Source organism: Pleurodeles waltl, chromosome 7 (genome assembly GCF_031143425.1).
Source record: "Pleurodeles waltl isolate 20211129_DDA chromosome 7, aPleWal1.hap1.20221129, whole genome shotgun sequence".
NCBI lineage: Eukaryota > Metazoa > Chordata > Amphibia > Caudata > Salamandridae > Pleurodeles > Pleurodeles waltl.
In genome coordinates this window covers 1,415,644,870-1,415,660,403 of record NC_090446.1, presented here as the reverse complement: position 1 = coordinate 1,415,660,403, position 15,534 = coordinate 1,415,644,870, and positions in this window count along the sequence as shown.

Genomic DNA, 15,534 nt, shown 5'->3' with positions numbered 1-15,534 from the left:
TCTACGGGACCCAGTCCAACTTGTTCATGCACACCTTTTGGATTTCTCCTGGGAGGGTTTCACAGGTGATGGATCACAAAGTATCTGAATTTCTCCGAAAGGGTGCAATAGCTCTGTTGATTCTCCATCCCCGTGGTTTTCTGAGTCATATTGTTCTTGTTGAAAAGAAAGACAAGGGACTCTGTCCAATCATCAATCTAAAGAATTTCATCAGGTGGGTATTATACCACCATTTCAAGATGGAGGGGGTGCTCCTCCTCAGGGAAATCTTGTTGCCCAACGATTAGTCGGTGTGACTCGACCTAAGGACACCTATCTCAGGTACCCATTTTTCCACTACACAGATGGTTCCTCCAATTTGAATGGGGTGGTCAAGTCTACGAGTTCACATGCCTCCCGTTCAGGCTTTCCTCAGTGTCTTGGTGCTTCACCAAGGTGATGAGACCAGTTGAGGAATGATTGAGTGCCAGGGGGATCAGGCTCAGTCTATTTGGATGATCTTCTGCGGATGCAACAGAACAGAGAGACCCTTATTCATCAACTGACCATAACCAAAACCTCTTAGAGGATTTAGGCTTCCTTAACAATGGTCAGAAATCAAATTTCACTCCAGCCCAATGAATGCCTTTAATGGGGTTCAAAATAGACACTGTCCAACAGTCCCTTCATCTTCTCCAGAAGAAAATGGCACTAATTGCAGGGAACTACAAAAGACACTGGAGAGGAAGAAGATATCCCTACTTCAGCTTGCCAGGATGGTGGGTCTCCTGTCTTTGTCTATTCAGGTGATTTTCCCCAGGCCCCTACATTATCGAGCACTTCAGCACCTGAAGGCCCAACATCTCCGGAGGGGCCCAATATATGCTCAGAAAGTCTCCATTTGCCTGGAAGCCCACAGGAACAGTGGCTCGATCTCATGCATGCCTGAGATGGCAGAGCCATTTTCGCCTCTGTGCTGGACCTAATAATTAAGTCTGATGTCAGTCAGTTGGGTTTGGGTGCTTGCTATGAGGATATTACCACAGGAGGACAGTGGTCGGAGAAAGAAGAGTCCCTTTATACCAACAGTTTGGAGAACCTGAAGGGATCCTTTGTGATTCGGTGCCTATCAGCCAGTAGTATCCTGCTCCATCCCACAGAAAATGGGGAATGTCTTCGCAGTGTGGTATATCAATCACCTGCAGGCACTCAGTCCAGGTCCTGGCAGAAATGACCAAGGAGTTTGGGCCTTCTGTTGTCGTGTAGGCTCTCATTATTCTAATGAGACTACTGCATTTGAGCGGCAGAATCGCCTGTGGTGTGGGATACTGAGTTTTAACCCACTACGGTTGACACCTGTCGCCCTAATCCGGGTTTTGCTCTGGCTAACTAGCAGTGCCTCATCTCTATCCAAGAGCAGGGATGGTTGGGCAGCTGAGCACATGACACAATTTACTCCTCAGGGATATTGTGGTCACACAGATCTCATCCGTTTCTCTCAGTTACATTAGTCTCACATATACAAGGACAAGCAGAGGCAGTATATGTTTCAATAAGGTTTTAATGAAGCAACTGCATCTTAGACAATAAAGCATGTACTGCAATAACTAGGACAATAAATCTTGACAGGATTAAAATTGTGACAAGGAGAGTAAAGCATAGAAATAATGCTACCATATAGTCACTAGAGTCAATAGACAAATTCCTACCTAGGCTACATTAGAGCATAGCATGTTAAGCTCTAGTTCTGCCCTTCAGGTGCCCCTGGGAAGACATCATCACCCATACCCGAGCAAAGGCCTGAAGACTGCATAAGCAGCTGTAGGTAAGAGTTCAGCAATCCGCATACTGTCGTGTTCATCTGGCTGGAATCTCCCTCTAATGTGTATGGGACAGGGAAGTGATTTTATTATAAAACAGCTGATGTTCTGCGAAAATGTCCCTACGTAAGGATGTGTATAACTCTATGAATACCAGAGACAAAATTTTACCACATTTAGCACCAACCTATCTTACTGCAGCCATGAGAGAAGCACAGAGTGAAAGAAATGTCTTGTTTTAAGAACACACTGCTGGCGTAGGCAAATAACAGCTAGACAGAGAGAAATAAAACAAGACCGCAAATGTGGCTATTGTTAAAATAATAAATAAAGCTGAATAAAATATATCTAGGTTAAAGTGCACAGCGGCAGGCCTAGTGTGCTAAAATAATGTACATGGAGCTATTTCTAAAATGGCTACACAACACCCTCCCCTTGCCAGTTTAAAGGTGGTTCAAAAGCCTAATTATTTATAAAAGCTACTAAAATATATATACAAAATGTCAACAATGAGAAGTTGAAAGATACTTGATCATATATAAAAGAAAAATGTTAAATGTTAACTTGTGGCGTAAACAAGCCAGAATTTTAAGAGTAAGTCATTTTCTAAGATGTCAATCGAATCCGGGACAATTGAAGACCGGAAATCTTCCACTTTGGCGGGTGGTAAAGTAGGAACTCATCACAAGCTTCCTGTAGCAAATGGACCCTCAACAGGCATGTCTGGTAATGAGTCTTCAACGAGAGCATCAACAAATTAGCGTCCAATGAAAGCAAGCGCTGCATAGAAAGACAAAGCTTCACTGTATGTACGAATAAGCACCAGAGGCACCGAAACACAGGCTGCACACAATGCAAAACCGGCCTGAATGACAAAGACCAGTCACACTCCAATTACTCCAGAAGTGTTGCTCTGAAGTACTGCATCATACGTTCACAACACAGCTGCACTGGTGGGAGCGCTTTCATTCCTCCTTGTTGCGGCGGGACAGCCATTGCACAGAAAAAGTAGCAATAGCAAAATGCCACCTATTATAGCCACAGTTATTGGAAATCCCCCCAAAATACTGGAGAATATTGAGTCGATGGCTGAAGGTATTAAACCGAATATGGAGGAGGTGTGAACAAAACCAGAACAACCAATCTTAAAGAAATTTGCAATTTCAGTAGTACTGGATGCATTAAATATTTGTCCCATGAGCTCACCAAAGTGTCTCGGAAAAGTAGGTACTTAAAAGGGACTGTATTTCTGCTGACAACCTTGCCACCTGAAGTGCGTAGGTCTCACGTGCAGATGTGAGCACCACATGTTTTTGGAACAATAAAGCCTTCAGTCTACACAACTTGTCAAAATTCACATTAGAAGTAGCAATATGGGGCCAAATCTCAGCTACTTTCCTCTGTCTTGTGGGAATAAAAAGTACACTCCCACAGCAAGTAGCCATTTTAGAGATCGAAACAACAAACTATTCCAGCTCACATCTCACAACAGTTTTCCCTATTGAGGAGAACATTGCTGCCATTTGAAAGCACCTGGAATGCAGGTCTAATCAAGGGGACTAGAACTCCCTTCAGATAACAAGCCAAGTTCACTGCTGAAGCGTTACACGCCCGTGCAAGGACAGCTGTTTACAAACCAATGAATGGCTGACAGAAGTCTTGCATTCACCACCGCTAAGAAAGACCTATTTCATGCCACTGAGACATTTGTACGAGAAGGGCAGCACCCACACCTCATGGATGTAACTATCTCCCACCCTTTCATATTTGCCTACCGGGATGTGTTTTAAACAGGACGTGAATTGAAGTGTTGAAATAGGCAGATTAATGACCCTGTGTATTAACCATTCAGCAGATGGTATTTCAGCCACAGTAAAAGGCAATTTTTCTAACTTTTCGATGTTTAACATGACATAAGTAGCTTCTTTCTTAACCATTAGTTGTTATTGCGTTAAATTAAATGTGGAAAATATGTCCCTTGCGCTAAGGTGTTTGAAGCGTCCAACCCAACGGCACAATGGAACTTAGCTGACTCTGGCCATGGTGTAAGGAAGACATATCACTTTGTATTATGCCTATTGCAGAAGAGAAAATTTTATTTTATGTGTATATCCAGTCGGACAGGGCATTAATCCCATTATCTATAACAGCTAATGCCTTCTGTAAGGTTTCCCGGTCTATTTGCCTTTACCGAGCAGCAGCTTATTGTTGGGAAAGCATCCAAATTTCATTATACACTGCATATACGATCCGCTTTCTGCATTGTTTTCTGGGGCCTAAAAGGAAGTCCTGTAAGTCAGTGTTACTAAACAGGAGACTGAGGTGTTCTCTAACAGAATCTAGGGAGGAACCCTTCAACCATTGCTGGCATAGTTTCCCTATACTGTATGTGTAGGAAAGTACTATCTTGCCTGGCATGTTAACCCCATTTTTACATGTATGTCAGTTTGTTTTTGTTGTCTCACTGTGATCCTGCTAGCCAGGACCCCAGTGCTCATAGTTTGTGGCCTGAATGTGTGTAACTGTGTAGTGACTAACTGTGTCACTGAAACTCTGCTAATCAGAACCTCAGTGCTTATGCTCTCTCTGCCTTCAAATTTTTCACTATAGGCTAGTGACCATTTTTACCAATTCTAATTGGCACACTGTAACACCCTTATAATTCCCTAGTATGTGGTACCTAAGTACCCAGGGTATTGGGGATCCAGGAGATCCCTATGGGCTACAGTATTTCTTTTGCCACCCATAGGGAGCTCAGACAAATCTTACACAGGACTGCCATTGCAGCCTGAGTGAAATAACGCACACATTATTTCACAGCCATTTTACACTGCACTTAAGTAGCTTGTAAGTCACCTATATGTCTAACCTTCACTTAGTAACTTAGTAACGTTGCACCTAACCTTCACTAAGTGTGAGGGCACCCTTGCGCTAGCAAAGGTGCCCCCACATAGTTCAGGGCAATTTCCCCAGACCTTGTGAGTGCGGGGGCACCATTACACACGTGCACTACATATAGGTCAATACCTATATGTAGCTTCACAATGGTAACTCCGAATATGGCCATGTAACATGTCTAAGATCATGGAATTGCCCCCCATGCCAAATCTGGTATTGGGGTGCCAATCCCATGCATCCCTGGGGCTCCACTATGAACCCCGGGTACCGCCAAACCAGCTCTCTGGGGTTTTCTCTGCAGCTAGCGCTGCTGCCAACCCACAGACAGGGTTCTGCCCTCCTGGGGTCTGGGCAGCCCAGTCCCAGGAAGGCAGAACAAAGAATTTCCACAGAGAGGGTGTTACACCCTCTCCCTTTGGAAATAGGTGTTAAGGGCTGGGGAGGAGTAGCATCCCCCAGCCTCTGGAAATGCTTTGAAGGGCACAGATGGTGCCCTTCTTGCTTAAGCCAGTCTACACCAGTTTAGGGAACCCCTAGTCCCTGCTCTGGTGTGAAACTGGACAAAGGAAAGGGTAGTGACCACTTCCCTGTCCATCACCACTCCAGGGGTGGTGCCCAGAGCTCCTCCAGTGTGTCTCAAACCTCTGCCATCTTGCAACCAGAGGCGTGAGGGCACACTGGAGGCCTCTGTGTGACCAAAGCCAGCAGAAACCCCTCCTGATAGGTGCTTACCTGACTAGATGGCCAATCTTCCTCTGAGAGCTATTTAGGGTCTCTCCAGTAGGCTTTTCCTCAGATAACGACTTGCAAGAATTCACCAGAGTTCCTCTGTACCTCTCTCTTTGACTTCTGCCAAGAATCGACCGCTGACTTGCTCCAGGGCGCCTTCAAAACTGCAACAAAGTAGCAAGAAGACTACCAGCGACATTGTAGCGCCTAATCCTGCCGGCTTTCTCAACTGTTTCCTGGTGGTGCATGCTTTGGGGGCTGCATACCTTCATCCTGCACTGGAAGCCACAAAGAAATCTCCCATGGGTTGACAGAATCTTCCCCCTGCTCCAGCAGACACCAAACTTCAGCGTCACCGGTACTCTGGGACCCCTCTCATCCTGATGAGTGTGGCCCCTGGAACACAGGTGGTGGACCCAAGTGACCCAGACTGTCCAGGGGTCCAACTGTCCAAATTGGGAGGTAGTAAGTCCATGCCTCCCCTCTCCAGACAGTAATCCTGTGCACCGCATGAACTGCAACTGCTAGGGCTCCTGTGCACTTTTCAAAGGAATCCTTCATGTGCAGCCAAGCCCAGGTCCCCAGCACTCTGTCCTGCATTGCTTAGCTATCTGAGTTGACCTTCGGCTTCGTGGGACACTCTTTTGAAGTGTTGAGACGACAGCCATGTTCAGTCTTCTTGAACCCATGTTTGAGGACTTCTGTGGGTGCTACCTTCTCGTGCATGGGCTCTCTATATTGCTGGGGGCCTCCTCTCCCAAGTGCCAACATCCTGGTCCTTCCTGGGCCCAGGCAACACCCTTTTTCTTCAAACACAAGTCTTGCAGCTAGCAAGGCTTGTTTGCAGTATTTTGGCAAAGAAACAACTCTGCATCCTCCAGCACTCCGTGGGACATCGTCTGCATGAAGGAAAAGTTCCTAGCACCTTTCGTTGTTGCGGTATCTTCTGATTCTTCCATCCAGAGGCAGCCATTTTGCACCTTCATCAGGGGTTTAGTGGGCTCCTGCCACCCCAGACACTTTCACGACTTTTGGACTTGGTCCCCTTCATTTGCAGGTCCTCAGGTCCAGGAATCCATCTTCAGTGCTTTGCAGTCTGTTGTGGTCTTTGCAAAATCCACTATCACAAGTTTAGTTGGTTCCTGGCGAAATAGTAGTACTTTACTCCTACTTTCCAAGGTCTTGGGGTGGGGTATTTTGGACACCCTTAGTGTTTTCTTACACTCTCAGTGACCCTCTACACACTACACCGGTCTAGGGGTCCATTCGTGGTTCGCATTCCACTTTGTTAGTATATGGTTTGTGTTGCTCCTAGGCCTATTGCATCCTATTGTATTCTACAGTGTTTGCACTACTTTCTGATTGTTTTACTTACATGATTTTGGTTTGTGTGTATATTTTGTATATTTTACTTACCTCCTAAGGGAGTATATCCTCTGAGATATTTTTGGCACATTGTCACTAAAATAAAGTACCTTTATTTTTAGTAACTCTGAGTATTGTCTTTCTCATGATATAGTACTATATGATATAAGTGGTATAGTAGGAGCTTTGCATGTCTCCTAGTTCAGCCTAAGCTGCTATAGCTACCTCTATCAGCCTATGCTGCTAGGACACTACTAATAAGGGATAACTGGACCTGGCACAAGGTGTAAGTACCATCAGGTACCCACTATAAGCCAGGCCAGCCTCCTACAGGTAGGGTTACTATACCCACAAGTTCTGATGATGCATAGCGGGGTCTGGCCTATTAGTTCTAAAAAACCCCATGGAGTTTAATAAACGTTTATGACATCCATTGATATCTATTGGCCACAATAACCACCTGCCAGGACGTGACAGTGAAGCATTAAACGTGCCATTCTGGACCCATTCATCGAGCTGATCTTCTGTTACATTTACATATTTTTCCCATTTGTGAAATGGGGCAGGAATACTGGGCGCATTTAATTCCTTAATTTTTGCTAAGTTTAAACAACTAGTTTGTTGTGCAGTTTCATTTAAAAATATCATTTGAACAGGTATCAGGCATGCTCTGACTCAAGCTTCCTTCACTCTTATTTGTCAATTTCTACTTCCCCACGCACTTTCTAAGTCAATCGACTTCAGACAATATTTATAGCCTTCTATAGCCTACCGGGAAACAAAAGAATCAGAATAAATAAATGTCGTATCCACAATAATATATGTACATTTTCCATTGATGGCAATTTAAAATAGTATGACTCAGCATTTTTAGGGTAGAGCCTGCGTTGCATGCGCTCTCGCATGCGTATCGCAGCGAGACGCTTTTGTATTTAGAAAAGGGCTCGGAGCCCTGTCAACTTCACGTTAGTGTTTTTTATTGGTTTGTGGGCTTGCCTAATAAAATCTGCTTGCTATCATTAGTCGAAGGCAAGCATACGTCATGCCTTTTCCGGTGGCTAGCCCTCCTCGAATGCAGCGACCAAGTACAGAAAACATGCGAGGCTCGCTGTTTTCCATCAGACTCGTGGACTTCTTTTTCTCTAATTTACCAGCGCGATCTCGCTTGGCAGAAGTCGGGCGCTTTACATAGTTAATTTCACTTTTTCGGGTTGTGTACACAAATGCACATTTGCCCAATAGATGAAAATTCGGGTTAGGCGTTTACAACGCGATCAGCTCTAACATGAGCAAACGCGAGACCCGTTGCATTGTAAATGCTTGTTAACTTTGTGCCCAGAAAAATATGCAAACTTTTCATAATATGTTTTAGAACTCCCTTGTTGTGGAGTTGGGCAATGTTCCCATTGTGTGTAATTAAAGATAGTTTTTGGGGTACTTGCTCTGTGAATGAAATGGTGCCCATAATAATTATAGCAAAACATATCACCATAATTCTCTTTAGATTGATAAACCTCTTCACTTTCAAATACTGTATAATACTGCAATTCAGTCATCATAGAATCAACTGTTTTGCACATCCCAGTCATCAGAAACAACTCCTGGTATTAATACATTGTTCATTGAAAGTTTAAACACATATGGTATTTGAATGACCTCTGTTGGGCCGTATATATATATATAAAATGTTACTTTATCCCAGACAATCCCATCAGGAATTGGTAAAGCGGAAATATTCACAAAGGACAAGTGTCTGCGGACCTTGTGAGAAGAAAAAGGTGTTTTAGGACCTCATCCACCAGTTCAACTGTTGATCTTTCAGGAAGAAAATGACCATTTAGCAATAAAAAGAATGTTATGACAAAGCCAATTCAAAGGTGGAAAGCTAATACAGTCAAAGAAAGCCACAGATAGTTCCATGGAAAATAAGGTAATTTGTTTTAAGCCAGTTTATCAGCTTACGTGTTTTTGACAGTTCAGATGTAGGAGAGGCGAATCAGTCCGAGAAGGTGTTGTTGATGTTAGCGAAGTATCCAGAAGCAGTTTGTGCAAAATCTGGAGCTGTATTTGTAGGTGGAGAACCCGTGGGTCAGAATAAATTATGCCATCCGTCTGTGTTAAGGTTGTGTCAAATCGATCAGTTATTTCTGTATTGTCTGTTGAAACAGATGTCAGGGGAACTAATGCAAGATCATTTTCCACCCTCCCCATGCTTGAAGAGGTGTCAGCATTGCTGCTCAAAATTTATAGAGGGATGTCTTGACCAGTAGTGAGAGAGACTCAGGAACTACCAGCTGCTCCTGCTTGGTCTACTATGCAGGATCAGCCACATGGTGTAACTTGACATTGTCGAAAGATACAAAGCGGTTTTCTTTAGCATCAGCCAACGCTGGTAGAATGACAGTTCTGGTACCGTTCATTCCCAAGACTGGGACCCGTGCACGATAAGGACCCAACTCCTTTTTTCACAGCAACCTTTTCACGTACTAGATCCCCCAACTTTAGGAATTCAGCCAGTGGGTGTTATGTGTACATCCTTAATTCCTGTGGAGGCAGCACTGGCAGAAGCATTGTCGTCACAGAACTGGTGTAATTCCTGCAAGACAGCGACACGTTCATTTATGTCAAAAGTTTAGCATCATGTTTTATTGAATATTGGAGTTGAGGTTGGGATTGATTTTTAATAGGAATTACATGATGGGGGAATCTTTATCCCGCCCTACGTGATTGCGATATAATGCGGGTGCCTGCGCCAATGCCCAATGGATGGCGTAGGATTCTGCGAGCTCCTCGGAGCAAGGGGCGAGAAAGAAGGTTTGATAACATCTTCCCCCTATGGGCAAGTACGGACAAATTCAGGGGGCCAATCCTTTTTGGCTAGCAGAATATCATATATGTTTACAACGCGGTCCCAAAAGATTTCATTGATTGTGCGCACAATGTCTCCTAACTGTAGCATTACTTTGTACACCCTATCAGGCGGAGACACGAATGTCCGCAATTTCTACTCATAGGAAATCATCAGTTGCTTTCACCTCCAGATGCTCTAGAAGATTCTGGCGAACTATGGTGACCTCTGCCATGCTGGTTAATAGCGCTAGTGGCCACTTCTTGTTCTTCAAGAGAGCTCCCTTCTTGAGTGGCATGTCGAACTGCAACTGCTGCCACCTTTTTCTTTTTGAATTGTAGTTTTTGTTGGGGAAGTTTCTCTACTTTTTTAACAGACACTTCTGTTGAGTGTTGTGATTCCTGTATCGGTTTCACGTACTCCGTTCTTCACTCTGATCGCCCACCTCTATCACTGCGTTTTTCCGATGAGTCCCAAAAGGAACGAGATTAGCATGTATCAGTATATTGATATCTGTCAGGCATTTTTATATTAGCTCTATTTCTGAGATTATATCTATTCTGTGGGGGCTCCGGATGCAGAGATTCTCCCCTTTCCTTTTTTGGGTGTTTGTTGCTTTTTATTCCAGAGTTTCTTAGTACCCTCAGGAGCTTGCTTGGTAGAATCTTCATTAAATTTACCCTGAAATTGTGGGTTTGGCCACCAGACTATCTCAATCAATACTAGAATAGGTCTCTCCGATAATCTTTGGGAGCTCGTATTCTTGATCCTGTGGAGGAACGTCCCAGAGCCACATGCGCACTGCTAGTGCGACCGCTTCCGATGATGAACAGCCCTCCACCTCCGCCGGCGCTAGTGGACAGGAGGCATCGCCACAGGAACAACAGGACACCAGCACCCCACCCCCTGCAGATGGAGAACCACCCAGCAAATGGCCCCTGAGATCCAGGAACAAGAGAGAGAACATTGCCAAGACCCCCCTGAATGTCACCCTTTTGTACCACTTTGACACCCTGTCCACCTGAAACTGCTATCGCTCCACTTCCTATGCCCCATTTGACAATGTTGCAGGGGCAGGAATACTGCGTTATTGGTAGGGCAGGTAGGTACCTACACCTAGCAACAAGCCACTAACCTCCACATAGGTACAGTTAGGTCTCAGTAAATTAATCCCAGCTCAACCCTTGGTAGCTTGGCAACGAGCGTCAAGGCTTAACTTAGGAGACAAAGTGTAAAGCATTCAAATATCACAAAACAGTAATTAAATAAAACACAGGAAACAGCTTTAAAAAAAAAAAAAACAATTTATAAAAATAGCTTATATTTTTATCTTTAAAATGACACAAAAACGATTAAAATCGGTTCAGGGGAACCGGAGATATGAATTTTTAAAGAATTATTACTTTTCTAGCGCTTAGAAACAAAAAGCGCCAATCGGGTCATCTGGTTGCACCAGGACCGGGGCAAAGTCAAACTTTCAGGCCGACCGCGATGGAGCCCTGCTCGGCTACAGGTCGCGGGAGGCCTCGGTCAAAAAGTTACCTTCTGACTTAGTCTTTATTTTGAAGTTTTTCTTCACCGGGACGAACCTGCCAGTTGAATCCGACCTCCTGGAGCCCTTGTCCGGATACGCGATGTGGGTTTCCTCGGTGGAGACTTTTACCTTCGGACTTAGTCGTTTTTTCGAGATGAAAATCCTTCGACCGGGGTAAACCTGGATCTTGATCCGACGTCCATGGAGCCCTTCTCGGATACGATGGCTGGGAGGTCCCGGTCAACTTTTTACGTTCGGACTTAGCCTCTTTTTTGGATGTTTTTCTTTACCGGGACGAACCACGAAGTCAGGCCGGGTCGCGGTTGAGGCAAGCCGGCTAGAATTTCCGCGGCGGGTCGGTCCCTCTCTGGAGTTTTTTTCCAAAAATTCTCAAATCTTTTCCAAACTTCTGGGGCTTCACCCAGATGTTCTTTTAAGGTTCTTTTGGGGTCCACAGCTCACCCCAAGGGTCCAGAAGTTCTGTGATGGTCCTTGGGGGGTGCGGACTTCAACTCCCAGAATGCACCTGGCGCAAACTCCTTTTTGGCCACTGGACAGTGGTCAGCTAGTCGCTTTCTTCAGGAGTTGGTGCAGGGGACTCTGGTTTAGCAATTTTTCACCTGTAGCAAACAGGGAGTCCCTCCTTGAACCAGTTGAAGCCAGGCAAAGTCCTTCTTGTGGTGAAGCCCAAGTGTGCAGCTGGTGCAGTCCTTCTGAGTGCAGGGTCCAGGTGCAGGCCAGGGGTCCAGCAGGGCAGTCCTTCTTCTTCTTTAGTTCCTTTCTTGTTGAATTCTGGAGGGGATCTGAGGTGTGGGGGCAGGTCTGCCAGTTTTATCCTTGCTCCTGGGTGAAAAGCAGGGGGGTCCTGATCCTCCAATCAGGTACAGGGTCGTCCCCCTGTGATGACCACTTCCTGGGAAGTGTGGCAAAAATCCATCCCAAAAGGCAACAGTCTCTAAAAATCCACCAGGGCTGAATCTGATTTTTGGAGGTTACATCTGGCTGAGCCCACCCACTGGTGTGGCTAAAAATCATAAACACACCCCTCTCCTGCCCTCTCCTAATCTAATCAAGGGGGCACCTAATTGTCTGGGGTTGCAGGATGTTGGGGTGTTGCTGGGTGCTGCAAATGTCCTTCTCTGCCTTTGAAGACCAGTTTGGCAGCCCTCCCCCTTCCTGCCTCACCATCTGCTGAGGGGAGATTTTCTCCCCCAAGCACATTCCTTTGTGTGAAGCCTGGCCACTTCACACCTCATCAAGGCAGCCTGGCAGAAGCTGCTGCAGGCTGGCCAATCAGAGCACAGCAGCAAAAACAATGCAGAGCTGAAATTGGCAACTTTTTAGGTAAAGTCTAAACTTTTTACCTGGACAAGTTCTATTAAATCCAACAACTGGAAGTTGTAGGATTTATTACAACAATTAATTTGATACCAAATTCTTGGTATGCAACATTTAAGGAGACTTTAAAATTTAAAATAAAGTCTGCCCATTCTAGCCTATGAAGGCCATTTACTTCAATGAGGGAAAAACAAATTTGGCTGTTTTTACCTCACCAGGGCTTATAAATCTATTTTTATAAAGTCCCTGCTTATAGTTACATGGCACCCAGCCCTAGGGACACATAGGGCACACTTTAGGGGTGACTTATATGTAAAAATAAGGTAGTTTAAGACTTTGGAAGTACCTTTAATTCCAAAGTCGAATTTGCATATAACTTTAATTTAAAAGCAGCCAGCAAGGCAGGCTTGCTTTTAAAATGACACTGGGCACCTCAGCAATGCACCTCGGTGTGCACCACCTATGCTGTGGTCCCTAAACCTACATGCCCTACCATATACTAGGGACTTATAGGTAGGTTAACTTAGCCAATTATAATTAGCCTAATTTGCATATCCATTTTACACAGAGCACAGGCCCTGGGACTGGTTAGCAGTACCCAGGGCACCATCAGAGTCAGGAAAACACCAGCATAAAGTGGAAAATGGGGGCAAAAAGTTATGGGGCCTCTGCAATCAGCCCTGTTTTCTCACACAACCCCCCCCCCCCAGCCCACATGCCCAGGAGACTCAGCCCAACCCTGGGAGAGTCTTCCTGGCTTGTTAGGCGAGGAAGACAGTGAAGAAAACTGGCTGTCCCTTTGCAGGGCCTACTCTGCCTTATATCCTCCTGTCAGGGTCACTCCCTCTGGGTAGTGAAGCCATCCCAACAGTAAAAGGACCCAACTCAAACTGAAACTTCCCTCTAGGGGGGTCTTCCTCCTCTCTCTCTGCCAACTTGGGTAGTGAGGTGCCCACCTCCCCTACTCCTAACTTTGCTAGGGCAACACCTAGCTTACCCAAAGAGGTCACCCAACACTTGAGCAACCCCACCATGACCAATAAGGTCAGGGGGCCTACTTTGCTATTGGCCCTGGGGTCTGCCTCCCAGGCCAAGTACAGTGCTGCCAGGAAGGCTAGCACCCAGCAGAGGCTACTGACAGCTGTCAGTACCCAGAACCACACCCTAAGCTCTCCACTGACAGGTGGCTGAGCTGCTTTAGGGGCAATTGTGAGGTCCTGGCACCCCTCTTGCTGTCTAGAGTGGGGGGCTACCACTTCCTGTGGCAGACACCCTCCTTCCACTCTCCCTTCTGTCAGTGCAGGGGCAACACCCTGCATCTGGACAGCTGCCTGACTACTCAGGACTTCCTTGGGGTCAGGGTAGGCCTCACCAGTGCCAACTCTGGGCTCCCCCCCTACTGGGGCAGAAGGCCTTTGGCTCCCTGGAACTCTCTTTAAGAGTGGTCGACCCTTCCTTTTCTTCTTTCCTTTTCTTGGGGACCCCTGTCTCCTAACTGTAGGGACTGACTCCCCAGGACTTTGGGTTGGGGGGGGCGCCCTGGGCGACCACCCCATCTGCGACCAGACTCACCTCTGGGAGGTCATTGCCCAGGATACAATCTAGGGGAAGGTCAGCACTGACTACCACCCTAATCCAGTCAAGGATACCCTCCCTCTCTAGGGGCACTATGGCTACAGGTTTGGAGGTGACCTCCCCTGTGGCTATCCTGACTTTCTTTGTCTTTCCTGGGACATACATGTCTGGGGTCACTAACCGGTCACTCACTATAGTGTGACTGGCACATGTGTCTCTCAGGCAAGTGGTAGGGATCCCATTCACTTGAATGTGATGGAAGTGCCTACTCCCACCCTCAGGGATCACCAGCTTACCATCTGGTCCTGTCTCCCAGCACAATGCTAGGAGGACTTCATCATCTGAGGAATCCTCCTCTATGGCTACACTGGACAGCCCAGTGCTAACCACCTTCCTTGGACAGGCTGCATCTCCTCTGAAGTGACCTGTCTGCTGACAGTCAAAGCAAGCCCTACTGTCCAAGAGTTTTTTTAACCCTGGGTCTCCCTGTCTCTGCTTGTCAGAGTGGGAGTGGGATTTACTCTCCTCCTTCTTAGGGTTCTGGGGTACAGAGGGAGTCTCTGTGGTGGGCTTACCACCTCCCTCCTTAGGTTTTTGGGGACCTGTCCCCCCCTTCTTGGAGTCTCCCCCCTGGGACTTGACAACCACCCTGGTTCTCAACCACTCATCAGCTGCCTCCCCTAGCTCTCTAGGGTTGGTCTGCTTAGAGTCCACTAGATGCTGGCGTAACCTTTCTTGGATACAATTGGTCAAGATGTGCTCTCTCATGATCAGATTGTATAACCCCTCATAAGTATCTACTTTGTTACCAATAATCCAGCCCTCTAGTGCCTTTAGTGAAATGTCCACAAAGTCAACCCAAGACTGGGTACTGACCTTCTGGGTGTCCCTGAACTTCATTCTATATTGCTCTGGGGTCAGACCAAACTTCTTGGCTAAGCACCTCTTCATACTAGGGTATGAATCTGCCTCCTCCCCCCTTAAGGTCAGAAGCCTATCCCTCCCTGAGTTGGGGACCAACTCCCACAAAAGGGAACCCCAGTATTGAGGCCTAACCATTCTCATTTGGAGTGCCCTCTCAAAGGCCCCTAGCCACTTATCTATGTCATCCCCCTCTACATAAGCAGGAACTACCCCCTTGGGTAATCTGGGGCAAACTCCCCCACCCATGGACACCTCAGCTTCTTTATCGCTGCTTCCATCTCTTTTTCTTTGTATGCCCACTTTTGCTTAACTCCCCCACCCATGGACATCTCAGCTTCTTTATCGCTGCTTCCATCTCTTTTTCTTTGTATGCCCACTTTTGCTTTTCTAGGGCCAGCTTCTCTGCTTCCAAAGCTATGTATGCTAGCTGGGCCTCCAGCTCTCTTTCTCTGATGGATGGGTTCTCTCCTCCTGAAAGGACCCCCTTCCCACCACTAGCTTTGGGTCTGCCCCTAGTGACTGTA